At 37.7% G+C, this 14,613-nt stretch overlaps 1 long non-coding RNA gene across 10 annotated transcripts in view; it reads left to right on the top strand.

Annotated features, from left to right (window-relative positions):
- Positions 1–14,613, top strand: part of LOC109456544 (uncharacterized) — a 119,899-nt gene that overhangs the window by 5,214 nt on the left and 100,072 nt on the right. Inside the window, exon 1 of one of the 10 annotated variants that reach the window (XR_012496852.1) lies at positions 587–8,134. The exons of the other annotated variants lie outside the window; for them this stretch is intronic. This is a non-coding gene — a long non-coding RNA (uncharacterized LOC109456544). Of the gene's footprint in view, positions 1–586; positions 8,135–14,613 lie in introns of those variants that run through there. 10 annotated transcript variants of the gene reach the window in all.

Raw genomic sequence — 14,613 nt, 5'->3', positions numbered from 1 at the left:
AAAATTCCTTTTTTCCCCATGATTCTTACCTATTTTAGTGGCCTGTAATACCTACACTTATTTAAAATTCCAAAAATGTGTGTTAACTGCAAAGCAAAAAAAAGCAATTGGAGTTGAGGACAATAGTTAATCAGCATTCAACAACTTTAGTGCTCTTTCGATTTTATGTACTACTTCTTTTATATACTATAAAACTTTCTAGAGGACTCTGCTATTTTTGGTACAGCAGGCTAAAACTTATGGGTCTAAGATATACTTCAGACTATGTATATAATGCTCTGGCTAAGCAAAAAAATCCCAGGATATTCATTAGATTAAAAAGGCCAGCTACTATTATTATAGCTCCTGAATCAATAAACATTTACAGATTTAAGGCAATGACTGAAGTGCCAAATTTCAAGGTCATTATGTGTATGCTCATATCTTCAAATAAGTCATTTGTACAATTTAGGCAATATTATATGGAGGTTATGTGATTTTTGGTGCTGCTGCAGTCATGATTTCATTTGCTGACAGATGAAGTCAGTTGCTATCCTTGGCTCTTCGCTTTTTCACTTGTGAAATCAGTGCCCTAGACAAGGTCCTCACTAAATTTTTAGATAGTTCTCAAATCAGTGATTTTATTTAACTCTTGTGTATTGATAAAAAAAACTTTTAAAGGTAGAATTTTATTTGTGAAACAAATTAAAGAAATCTACTTAACTGATTTGGCTATAAATGCAATTGATTAGCAATTTCTATTGTGAAACCTCGTTTCAAGGTTTTTTGTTCCTGAGGGTCTTTTTTCAGAAATATGCATTCTGTGAAACAAGTGACGATACAGAAAACCTATCTTTCTCTGTTGACTTGAGAAGGAAATAAAATACATTTCTGTTGTTTTGTGTATGTGAATTATAAAGAATATTTTCATAGACTGAGAGCAGAGGGTACATAGGAGATGGAAACAGTATTAAATTCAATTGTTTAAGGACATGCATTTGGGAAGTATGAGCTTTAAATTCTGGTCATATGTAAGTAGATATAAAATATATTTGCTATATGTATTAATTCACTGACAGCTATACAAATCCCACTATGTAAAGTAACAAAAATAAGAAGAAAATAATTCTCCTACATATGCTCATTGCTGCATCAGTGTGAAGAGCAAAATCTATTGAGTGCATTATTCAATCTGTAGGTTCTGCAGCTGATTGGTGTTACTTACCTGTCAGCTGACTGCACTTGACTGGACCAATTAGTTAATTAATTAATTAACCCGACAAACATTAGAGACAAATATGGCCATTGTTATAGAGACTATGGTGTTTCAAAAATAAATTCCAAATGCTTTATTCCCTACAGAAATATAATGGGAGGGATACATACAGTTAAACAAAGCATTTGTCATAAAAGAGGCATAAACAAAATTTGTTTGGATAATTTTTCACTTTTTGATTGTCTTTAGGAGATATCGAATACCACTTGCTGATTTAGAAAATTATAACAGATATCATATCACAAATTTTCCTTCTCTCTCCTTCATGCTTGCCTTTCCTCCTTTCCCTTCCTCTAACCTCCTTCCCTTTCTTATCACCTCTCCTTTGCTCTGGAACTTAAGGCAGTATGAAATTTTCCAAAGAAATTTCTCAGGGTGATAGCAATGCTGCTGTGAGCTGGCTGCCTGAATCCTCCTCACCAGGCCTTTGTATTTTGGGGACAGTCTTGTCCGAGTGCCCATCTGCAGTCGGCTAGCCTGGGCTGTCATGGACGGGTTTAAGCTCTGTGAATGCCGGGCCTTGGGGCTAGTCAGAGCTTTTCAGCAACCAGTGTGTCCATTTTTATGGTTGAAGTGGGTCAGACCAGGCAGAGATCAACTTCTGACAACTCCAGGCTAGTATTTGGAAAGAGGACACTAATTGTTCACTAGGACATTACACTTTGCAGAATCGTGCAGGAATTCTTTCTCTTCTATTAGTTTGATCTAAAGACAGATTCCCTGGTCACTAACAAATAAGCCTTTGACTTGTTTTTATTATGGTTCATTCGTTCATTTTTATTGAATTTAAAAAATATTTACTATGAACTGAATACTGACTATCTTTTTCATGAATTTTTGATCTGTTCTGAAATATTAAGCCATGTTTTTCTTTTCCCTGAGGCTGACTTGATACTTTGGCAGTATTTTCCAAGGAAATTTTATGTCCTCCTTAGAACATTTCATAGTCACCCCATGAAACTAAGGAATAATTCATGTTCTCTGAAACGGATTGCATTCAAGTTCTTTAGAAGTTCTAAGTAGGACTAATCTGAAACTAGTCAAAGAAGTAGAAGTAACTGACCAGTTTATATATTATTCAGATTCCTGTTTGTTCTTTGTTGCTGTTGTTTGGGTCAATTGAAAAGTGGTGCAACCCAAACCACTCTGATTAGTACTTATTAGCTGTTTTGGTGAGTGCATTCAGACAACAGGTTGCAAAGAGTTTTTGAGGACTTTGTTTTGTCATTTTCATGTGATTCTTATCCTCTTTATTAAAAGTTTTCACTTTGAACAATTTCAAATATATACAAAAGTAGAGTATAATAAACCTCCATCACTCAAACATTTATCAACTCATAGCCAATTTAGTTTTGTCTATACTTCCACTCACTATTTTCCCCCAAGATTATTTTGAAGCACGTCCTAGACATCATATTATTTAATACGTAAATATTTATTATTTAACTAACATATAGTTAATGTTTGCTACAAAGCAGAGTGGCTTTTTCAAGGCAATTAGTGTGTTTTTCTGAAACACTGCCTAGTTTGAGCTTTTGGGTGCTGTTCTCCACCTTTTTCACAGTTTTGCTTCCAATACCAGAACCTTTAAAAGCCACTGGAATCAAGAAACTCTGTAATTCTCAAGAGGAAAAGAATAATTGAGTTGATTATCATCACAATCAAAGAAGATAGAGGCTTCAAGTGGAAAATCTCAAAATTCCCAGAGCCCAATAGTCATAATGGAATCAGAATAATTCACTCAAAAGTTTCTGAGTTTTGGAAAAATGTGATGACTAGGAATTCTTTTATGAAAAAAAATCATATGAACTTATACTGATATAAAAAAAATTGTAGTTGAAAAACTATCACAAAAACACATTGGATTTCAGTTTCATAACACCCAAGGCAATACCCCAATTATTGATAAAACAATAAATATAAATTCATGCACTGTGCTATAAATGTCTGTTTTCTTATCTCATTACATTATATGAAGCCACATGTTGTTAATTTTTGAAAAGAGAGTACTGGTATTTTAGAAATCTATGCCAAACTATTATTTATGGATGAGATGATATGATGTCTAGAATTTGCTCTAAATAACCTTGAGTTGGGGGGGATGGTGAGTAAGTAAAAAATGAATGAAAATTTTTATTGTTGGGCGATGGGTACTTGGGGTTTTCATGATAATATCCTATTTCAGTATATAGTTAAATTTTTTCTTAATAAAGTAGTAAAAATGTCAAGAAACCCCCCTCAAAACATCTATCTATTTATCTATCAGCATAGAAACCAAAGGCAGAATAAAAATATTTGGACTTCAAATTTAAAAAGTTTATTTTCTTCATCTTGGACAACCTATGTGTGTACTTGGAAAAGCCAATGATCTCTCTCAACTTTGGTTTTCACATGTACAAAAATATTCCTTCTGGTTTAAATAAACCAGATAATATTTTTCCAGATACTTATATGTATTAGATATATATCCAAGATATATGTATTAGCACCTATACAAGCAAAAATGATGCTTAATAATTTAAACTTGAAGTTACTTGAATGTTTGTCATCTAATTGTTCTGACATCTCTGGAAATAACTAGTTGTTACAGTCTACTTGTAGTTATTTTGTACATTGATTATGGTAGACCCAATCTCAGGATGTGGGGGAAATAATGATAGCTATAGATTTTAAAATGAAATTATTATGACCTTGAGTCAAGATGGTGGAGTGTAAATGCTGTGTTTACCTTTGACCATGACCTCATCACAACTACAACTCAACTATAGAACAGCCACCATTGAGAACCACCTGAAATCTAGATGAACAGAAGTTTTATAACTAAGGACATACAGAAGAATCCACCTCGAGACTGGTAGGAGGGATGGAGATGTGGAATGGGCCAGTCCAACACATGTGTGTGGCAGTTAAAAATTTGGAGCAATACCTCAGTTGCGGAGATCCCTCCAGATGAGCTAGGTGTTCCTTAGCTCCAGATGAGCTAGGATCCCCAGCCCAGGATTCCAGTGCCAGGAAGAGAAGTCTCCATAACTTCTGGCTGTGAAAACCAGCCAAGATTGTGGCTGAGAGGGATGGAGAGCTGCTGGAGTCTAAGGCTTTACTCTTAAAGGGCCTGTACCTGGACTTACTCATTGACAGTTTCACTTGCTCTGAGCTCTAGCACTGGGATAACAGCTCAAAAGTCACCAGGGACATACCAGGAGGAACTGTATTGTCAGGCTTCAGAGCAAGGGCTGGAAGGGGAGCTTTCTTTCAGACTGAAGTGCTGGTAGAAGCCATTGTTTCTTTGTTGAGCCCTCCCTTCTCCCAGTATGCAGATGCAGGTGGCCACCATATTTGAGTCTCCATCAACCTGGCAAACTCTGCCCTGGTGATTCCTGGAGACCCACCCATCTTTCAGGCCCACTCAAGCTGCTTTCAGTGGCTTTTCCATATAAATGGCCTGTCTTGTCTCATGCTGCAGACTTTCCTAAAATCTATCAAAGATTCACAAAACCCAAGCAAGCAGCATCTAGCCTCAGTGTGCCCTGTACCTTTTGCTAAGCAGCCCTGAGTCTGGTACTAGCAGCAGCCAGCTACAGTTCGTGGGTTGGCCTCTCTCAGGAACTTCCAAGCTCAGCATGGGTGGTTGCCATCTTCAGATTGCTTCATGGATCATGACCTGTGTCTCCAGGCAAGGCACAGGCTTCAGCTGAACTTGGCCTTGGCAGGGTCCTTCCCTGGAGTAGTTCCCTGGGTCAGCATACCTGGTGGCTTGCTTCAGATTGAGCCAGAGCACCACTCAGCTGCCTCTGCAGATGGCAGTCCCAAAGGGCAGACTGGGCGGGCACCAGAGCCCTGCTAAACAAATCCGGCTCCACAGTGTCAGACCCTGCACCACAGCTCCTCTACTGTAGTCACAGCCAGTCCTCATAACCGATGAACCAAGGGTCAATCCTTCCCAATTACATGCAAACAACAACCAATACTCAACTACAACAGGAGGGCACACACAATCCACAAGGGACCCACCTGGAGCACCCACTCAGGTGACAAGGGAAACTGCATCACAGGGCCTCACAGGACACCTACTACATAAGGCTACTCTACAAAGATTGGGAGACATAGCAACTATACCTAATGCATAGAAACAAACACAGGCAGATAGCCAAAATGGGAAGACAAAGAAACATGTCCCAAATTAGGGAACAAAACAAAACTCCAGAAAAAGAACTAAACAATGGAGACAAACAATCTACCAGATACAGAGTTCAAAGCACTGGTTACTAGGATGCTCAATGATCTCAGGGAGAACTTTAACAAAGAGGTAGGACATATACAAATGGAAATAGAAAACATAAAAAGAACCAGTCAGAAATAAAGAATACAATAACTGAAATGAAGAATACATTAGAGGGAATCAACAACAGATTAGATGAAGGAGAGTATCAAATCAGCTATTTGGACGATGAGGTAGCAGAAAACACCCAATCTGAACAGCAAAAAGAACAAATAATTTTAAAAAATGAGGACGATTTAAGGGGTTTTTGGGACAACATCAAGTGTACCAACATTGACATTATAGGGGTACCAGAAGGAGAAGAGAGAGCAATGAATTGCAAAACTATTTGAAGAAATAATGATGGAAAACTTTCTTAACCTGGCAAAGGAAATAGACATACAAGCCCAGGAAGTGCAGAGAGTCCCAAAGAAGATGAACCCAAACAGGCCCACACCAAAACACATAAAATTAAAATGCCAAAGTTTAAAGACAAAGAGAGAATCTTAAACGCAGCATGAGAAAAGCAGTTAGTTATCTACTAGGGAGCTGCCATAAGACTGCCTGAGCTCACTTCTCAACAGAAACTTTGCAGGCCAGAAGTGACTGGCATGAGATATCCAAAGTGATAAAAAGCTAGGAAATACAACCAAGATTACTCAGCAGAGCTATCATTTGGACTGGAAGGAGAGATAAAGAGATTCCCAGACAAGGAAAAGCTAAAAGAGTTCATCATGTCCAAACCAGTATTACAAGGAATGATGGAGGAACTTCTTTAAGACAAAAAAGAAGGAAAAATATTTAAAAAATATGAATAATAAAATGGCAATAACTACATATCTGTCAACAATTACTTTAAATGTAAATGGGTCAAATGCTCCAATCAAAAGATAAGGTGGCTGAATGAATAAGAAAACAAAACCCTTACATATACTTGTATAGGAGACTCACTTCAGATTGAACAACACACACAGATTGAAAATAAAGGGATGGAAAATGATATTTCATGAAAATGAAAATGAAAGAACAAAAAAAGCTGGGGTAGCAATACTTATGCCAGACAAAATAGACTTTAAAACAAAGGCTATAACAAGAGACAAAGAAGGCCCCATTAATCCCACTTCTGGGTATTTATCTGAAGAACCCCATAACTCTACTTTGAGGGGACATATGCATCCATATGTTCATTGCAGCATTGTTTACAATAGCCAAGATATGGAGGCAACCTGCGAGTCTATTAATGGATGAATGGATAAAGAAGAGGTAGTACATATATACAACGGAATAGTATTTAGCCATAAAGAAGAAAGACATCTTGCCATCTGCAACAACCTGGATAGACCTATAGGGTGTTGTGCTGAGCGGGATAAGTCAGACAGAGAAAGATGAAATGTGGTTTTGCTTATAAGTGGAATCTAAAGAACAAAATAAAGAAACAAAACAGAAACAAACTCATATATACAAAGAACATTTTGATGGTTGAGTGGATGGGTGAAAAAGGTGAAGGGAGTAAGTCAGGCAGAGAAAGACAAATGTCATATAATTTCACTAATATGTGAAATATAAAGAACAAAATAAATGAACAAACAAAACAGAAACAGACTCATAGATACAGAGAACATTCTGATGATTGTCAGATAGGAGGGAGCTTGAGGGGATGGGTGAAAAATGTGAAGGGATAAAGAAGTACAAATTGGTAGTCACAAAATAGTCTTGGGGATGTAAAGTATAGCATAAGGAATATAGTGAATAAATACTGTAATAACTATATATGTATGGTGTCAGATGGGTATGAGATTTATTGGGGTTATTACTTCCTAAGTTATATAAATGTCTAATCACCATGTTGTACACCAAAACCAATATATAATTATATGTCAATCATCATTGAAAAATAAAACAAAATATTTCAAAAAAGAGATTATTGCTATAGGATATTTGCTGTGCCATGCACTTTCCTGGTGGAGGACATAGACGCTTGAAGTTCAGGATCAATTCCTGCCTCATTGCTCCTTCTTCCATAACGCATCTATCCTTGAGACTTCTCATTTCTGGGCATTCCTGCTGGAGGCAGGAAACAAATCAGCATCCTCAGCTGTAATTCATTATGGAATTTGAGATTGAATCATGATTTTCAGACTTGGGTTTTCATAGCGGGCCTGTATTTTTAGCTTATGTTAGTTATCCTTCCCCATTTTCTAACTGGATCTAGAATATTAATGATGAGAACAAGTAAATCTTTTAAAGTGACAAAATTATCTACTTTCCAAGCTGTCCTGCCCACAGATTGGAATTATGTCTTCGTTTTTGTTTTCCATGTGCTGACTATGCCGATGTTCCCGTCTGGGATCCGAGTATTTCCTAAGGTACAAACCAGACCGTACCCTGAGACTCAGACATTAGAAGCATTCTAGTTCTTTCTTCTCTGGGATTAGATTCTGGTCCGTTCATCGCCAGCAGCAGTGGTTCTTCTGACAGCACTCAGCAATGATGGCTTTTCTTATCACTGTGTTATGCCTGCAGTAGTGGACCTCTGGTACCAAACCATAGCTGAACATGCCAAACTGTAGAAGCCACCCATTGAACTGACTGACCATCCCCAGCCCAACCTTTGCGGTGAGGTAAGCTCTCTCTGGGCCAGAGATTTTCAGAGGACTTCCATCAGCATCCTCTGGGAAATGTGTAAAACTTCATATGCTTGGTCTTCACTTCAGCTCTAATAAGTCAGAATGTCTGGGTGAGGGTGTAGACCCGGAATCTGCGTTTTAACCAAGTGAAATGTAAAAATCATTGACAAAAGCACCAGACTGTGCCCTGGGACTTGAGTTTTTCTCTAGGCCCAAGTTTTCTTTTATTTCTCCTGCTTCTATTGCTGTGATTTTAAACTGCCTGATATCTATACTTTCAAGAGTCTGGACTTTCACAGAGATTCAGAAAAACAAATAACATCCAACAATAATAGCAACACTGGATTGTTCTTAGCAAACAAGGCTGGTTGTCTCAAACATACTCACTGTGTTACTACCATTTCCCTGACAGAAATCCGCTGTCTTCTCCTTGATCTATCAGAGTAAGAATATGTCCATGATATATATTAATAATAATAATCTGCATGAAAGTGCCTTTTAAAATGTAAAAACCAAACAAACACCTTATAAATGCAATGCATTATTTAACAAAAAGCTCATAGTCTATTTAGGGGCACTGTACAACTTGCCCCCTGAGCACAGTACAAAGAAAATGAAGAACATATTTTCTGCTCGGGGGAAGCCATTACATATGATATGTTACAGGAAAACAATTGGGGCAACATACCTGATTCATATCTCAAATATGTTCTCTAGTGGTATATTTTTGAGTGCCCTGGGTGATAGAAGATATCTATGTTCTCCTGTGTCAACCACAGTATCTGTTGCTATAGCTACAGCTCTATGTATTGACCTCTATCAAACACCTGCTACTCATCATCTCTATATTTATTTGTCTTTAAAGTGAATGTGATGCAGTTAGAATGGAAGCTCCATGAGGGTGAGCATTTTTATCTGTTTTGCTTACTGTGGTGGCTATGTGATAGTCAATACATATTTGTTGACTAAATGATTGTCCTAATAGTTGACTGAAGTTAATAAGAAAAGATTTCCAGAAGGTGATGAGTGTAAGGGAGATCCCACAGGTGCCTCTAGATTGATTGGGAATAGTTGTGTAGGGGGAGAACTGCAGGACTATAAGCTAGATTTCTCTTAGTGGTGAATGTCTCCATATTTGACAGTTCCAGTCTGCCTGCTATGGGCTAATTCAGTAACCAATTACTTTGGGTGATTGTAATTATGACTTTATGGCTCAGAGGACTTTTTCTCCCTTTTAGGTCTGAGATTGTTATGAAGTGAGACTTAATTATGTTTGGGAATGAGGGCATAGGAAAATTGAAAATTTTCTTCCTTTAGAAATTGTGTCTGTTTGCATACACAAATACATTAGACAGTGACACACATTTGCCAAGTCAATAGTTGTGGTTTAATTGTAGCAAAGTCTCCTTTGCAATTTCATTTTCCAGTCTACATGAAGAAAGATAGAAAGATTTTTCTCTTGGAAACTAAGTGAGGCTAGTTGACGTTGAACCAGCTACTGATCATAAACGACTTGCGCCCAACCAGGATTCTAAATACATCTGGAAATATAATTTGGCTATCTTTTCATCTATGTATTCTGTGTGAAATTTTAATTGTTAAAAAATTGCTTGCACATTTAGCGATCTAGTTTGCTTGTATCCCAATACTGAAGAAGAGTGATTCCATGTGTGGGAGTATATTTTAAAACTGCAATTTTCAACCTTTCATTCAGTCATTGAACAAAGATGTGTTGAATGCCTTCTAAGTGCCAGACTCTTTTCTAGGTTCTGAAGATGCAGTAATAGACAAGTCAAAGTTTCTCATGGATCTTACACTCTAGTGGGATAATGGGTGACAACAGCAAACATGCAAAGAATACATATAAAAGGGAGTTCCAGTTATTTATAAGTATTGTGCTTAAATTAAAACAGCACAATGAGTTAGAGAGGGCTTTGAAGGGTGGAGATGCTAGTGTAATCAACCGATGGCCTTTCTGAGGAGTTGACATTTGAGCTGAGACTTAAATGATGTGAAGGAGCTAGCCATTGGAAGACCAAGGGGTGGGGGATTCTGGCTGAGGAAAGAAAATATGAAGGCCTTGAGGTGGGAACCAGCCTGACGTGCTAATGAAACCATTCGTCTATTCCTATCCACATGTATTTGCTGAGTGCCTGTTTTGTGCCAGGTACAACATATTCTAAGGTGCTAGGAAAATGGTGGGGAACAAAAGAGAAATCCTGAGTTCCAGTTCTCATAAAACTATGTTCTTGCGTAGTGGGGAAGAAAGACAAAATAAACAAATGAACAAACAAACAAACACAAAAATAAGAAAAGTATCAGATAATAATAAATGAATTAATTCTAAGTAAGAAGGAACAATGTGATAGATAGTTTTTTGGTGGATACCTTAGCTCCAGGGCAGAGAATGACTTTTTGAGTAAGTGACCTGTATAATAGGAAGGTGGCAATATGAAGCTCACACTTGGGTCACATACTCCCTTTTGACATCTTAATTTATGGGTTGGGACATCATACAATAGGCGGCAGACAATGTGTGACTCTAACCTGCCTCTTTCTCTTCCACTGATGAATGCATATGGGAATGCAAAAAAGTACAACTTTTCAGGTTTATGAGAAAGGGAAACAATTCATAAATTTATATACTTAACTAGTAATAGCAAATTACATGCAACTTTCCTCACTAAGCATTTGGGATATTCAGGCTGAAAACAGCTGTTTTAATTGATGGGAATGTATGGCAGAATTAAGGAGCTTTTGCTGAATAAATATTAAATGGCTTTAAAAGCAATGCGACTTAAAATTAAATAATGAGGGTATGCTAGTTAATATAGATTTTAACAATCCTGAAAAGACAAACCAGCCTTGATCTTAGCTTTCTTGTACTTTTTAATTAAAAGCAGTGAATTCAACATTAAGCACATTTTTTCGTATTTATTGAAGAGGCTCTCTTTTCTCCATTGTATGTTTTTCGGCTCCGTTGTCGAAAATGATCTGCCCACATGTATGTGGGCTTATTTCTGGGTTCTCAATTCTATTCCATTGTTCTGTGAGTCTGTTTTTCTGCCAATACTATGCTGTTTTGTTTATTGTTGCTTTGTAGTATAAACTGAAGTCAGGAGGGTGACACCTGCAGTCTTGTTCTTTTTTTCCTAAGATTGCTTTGGCTCTTCAGGGTCTTTTGTGATTCCATACAAATCTGATGACTTTTTATTCTATTTCTTTAAAAAAATGCTATTGGCATTTTGATGGGGATTACATTAAATCTGCATTTTCTCATATTTAATATTTTTTTCAAACTGTTGGGATATTGTGTTTATATGGAAAAGCTATTTGGTATTTAAGTCAAGATTCTAGTAAGAAAATAGAATTTTATTTAAAGTAGTTCATGTTAAAGGGTGTCTATTGATAAGAAAGAGTATGGACAGGAAACAGAGTGAAGTTTCTGCATGTGGATAGCACTAAAATGTAGGAGGTCACATACATCTCTGTGTCTACACATCTGCTCCCTCTTGTCTCCTGTTTTTCTTCTTGCATAAGATTTCTTTCCTCATTCATGGTTTCTTTGTCTCTCCAAAAACTCACATGACATGTGGCATTGCTTGACACAGGTCTCAAATTCCACATGGCCTATAGTTCCAGCCCTCACCATTCTCTGACTGGCTTAGTCTCTCAGTGACCCAATTCCAAAATCCTGGGAGCAGTCATCTGATTTTTCCAGCTCAAATTAGGTACATACCCAGGTCTAATCAGCGGTAGCTGGAGGACAGGAGAAGGAGATAGGGGCTACAGAGTACGAATTTGTGATACGCTACATTCTTATGAGCAAATAATAAATCCCCCATTATATAACAAATAATTACTGACTACCTCACCTTTAAAAACTTGAAACAATATTTTTAAGTGTAGGCTGGCCCGGTGGCTCAGGCGGTTGGAGCTCCGTGTTCCTAACGCCGAAGGCTGCCGGTTTGATATCCACATGGGCCAGTGGACTCTCAACCACAAGTTTGCCGGTTCAACTCCTCGACTCCCGCAAGGGATGGTTGGCTGTGCCGCCTGCAATTAAGATTGAACACAGCACCTTGAGCTGAGCTGCCGCTGAGCTCCTGGATGGCTCAGTTGGTTGGAGCGCATCCTCTCAACCACAAGGTTGCTGATTGGACTCCTGCAAGGGATGGCAGGCTGAGCTCCCTGCAACTAACAACCACAACTCGACCTGGAGCTGAGCTATGCCCTCCACAGCTAAGATTGAAAGGACAACAACTTGACTTGGAAAAATTCCTGGAAGTACACACTGTCCCCCAGTAAAGTCCTGTTCCCCTTCCCCAATAAAATCTTTAAAAAAAATATTTTTAAGTGTAAAGTACCATTTTGATAGCCTCTTTCACTCACACCAATTATCATCCCATTTGGCCTTTCTCTGCTCACTAGTCTCTCTAAAGCTAAACTTGGTTTGAAGATATATATATATATACACATAACATACATTCCACAGAAAAATGTATAATTTTATATCAATTCGTTTCCCAATTTAATTGAATTGGATTGAATGCAGTGGGGATTTAACATTGAAGAAAATAAAGACAAATCTTTGCCTTTCTGGAACTTACCTTTTAGGGGAGGTGGATAGACATATAACTAAATAAATGTGTTATATGGTACTTGGGAAGATCATATGTGTTATGCAGGAAAATAAATCCTGAAGCTAAATAGGAAATAAACAGAGTGGTCAGAGGGCAGCTCAATTTGAAGGTGACATTTGAGCCAAGACTTGTAAGAGGTCATCTAGAGAAAAGACATAAACAGAGGGAACGGCAAGTGACCTTCACACTCAGAGAACATGAAGGAGTTCAGTGAGTCCCAAGCAGAATGAACAAGGGTTGGAGAAGAGTAGGTGAGGTCAGAACGATTAACAGATGCTGGGCGCTGGAGGGAGGAGTTGGATGACAGATTATTCAGGTTCTTGTTAAGTTTATGGCCTCTGGCTTCTATTCTCTGTGACACAGAAAACACTACAAGGTTTTGAGCAAAGTAACTTGATCTGACATATTTTAAGTGGATCATTATAGTTTCTGTGTTATACTAGTCTGAAGGAGGCTGGTAGCAGTCAGATGTTAGGAGGCTATTGCTATGATTAGGGCAAGAGAGCACAGTGACAAAGAAGTAGGAGAAAAAGTCATTAGTGGTCAAGATTCTGGATTGATTCTGAAGGTAGAGCCAACAGAGGTTTCTTCTAGATTAGATGTTGATGTGAGACAAAGAGAGAAATCAAGTCTGACAAGTTTTGACCTTGAGTAATTGGAAGAATGGAGTTTTCATTTACTAAGATAAAGAAGATTGTGGAAGGGGAAATTTTTTAATGTGTGTGTATGTGAAAATCAGGAACTCCGTTTTGGAAATGTAAATTAGAGATGGCTAGACATTTGTGTGGAGTGGTTGAGCAGACAGTTGGATTTGAATCATCAGCACAGTGATACTATTTAAAACCTTGAGACTGAATGAAACCACCTAAAAATTAATGTAAAGATGGTAGAGAAGAGGTATAAGACCCAAGTCTTGGGCACACCTACATTTAGAGGCCAAAGAACATATGGAAGAACTAGCAAAGGTGAATGAGAAGCAACAAATGAGAAAGGAGGAAATCCAGGAGAGGGTGGTGCCCAGGAAGCCACTTGAAGAAAATGTGTCAAGGAAGGAGTGACCAGCTGAGTCAAATATTGATGGCAGGGCAAGTCAGATGAGGACAGAGAACTGACCATTTAATTCAGTAGTATAGAGGTTATTAGTAATTTGACAGGAATAGTCAGGGGGTTGTGATGGTGGAGATAAAGATCTCTTTGAAATGAGTTTGAAGAAGACAATAGGGGGAAAACAATTGGACTTAATGATTTATAGGATGAATAAAATGGTAACATTATGTACTCTGCAACTTTTCACAGAGCAATATATGCTAGGAATTTATACTATTCTTTATAGCTCTCGCTCATTTATCTTAATCATTGCATAGGTTTTAATTATATGAATGACCACAAAATTTTTAAGATAGTTCTCTTAATATCTAAATAGGTTTTAAGTCTTCTGTTTTAGTACCAAGGATATCAATCACCCATACCCTAAAATACTAGTATAGAGGAAATGTTCAGTGGAAATCCAGAGATAGTGGGAGAGACCAAAGCATTTTGAATAGTCTATGTAGGGACAAGAGTGGACATCAGCCAGGCTGAGTTGAGATTTCATAATGGAAACCAATAGTAAATAAAATCCCCTAAACTGGTCTGTGAAAACTCTCTTCCTTGAATTAGGACCAACACTAACCAGGCAAACAGTTCTTTGCCTCACAAGAGACACCAGTTCAGGCCATGGACACTTTTGCCAGTAATATATATTTTTTCAAAACAGAATTCTCTATTAGTTGGTTATGAAACCAACAATAGTTTTTCATTTCTTATGTGCTAAAGGGTGAACTTTTTTTT

The sequence above is a fragment of the Rhinolophus sinicus genome, linkage group LG01 (assembly GCF_036562045.2).
Source record: "Rhinolophus sinicus isolate RSC01 linkage group LG01, ASM3656204v1, whole genome shotgun sequence".
In the NCBI taxonomy this organism is placed as follows: Eukaryota; Metazoa; Chordata; class Mammalia; order Chiroptera; family Rhinolophidae; genus Rhinolophus; species Rhinolophus sinicus.
Note: the sequence above shows the minus strand (reverse complement) of the source record. Positions and strands in the feature narration are given on the sequence as shown.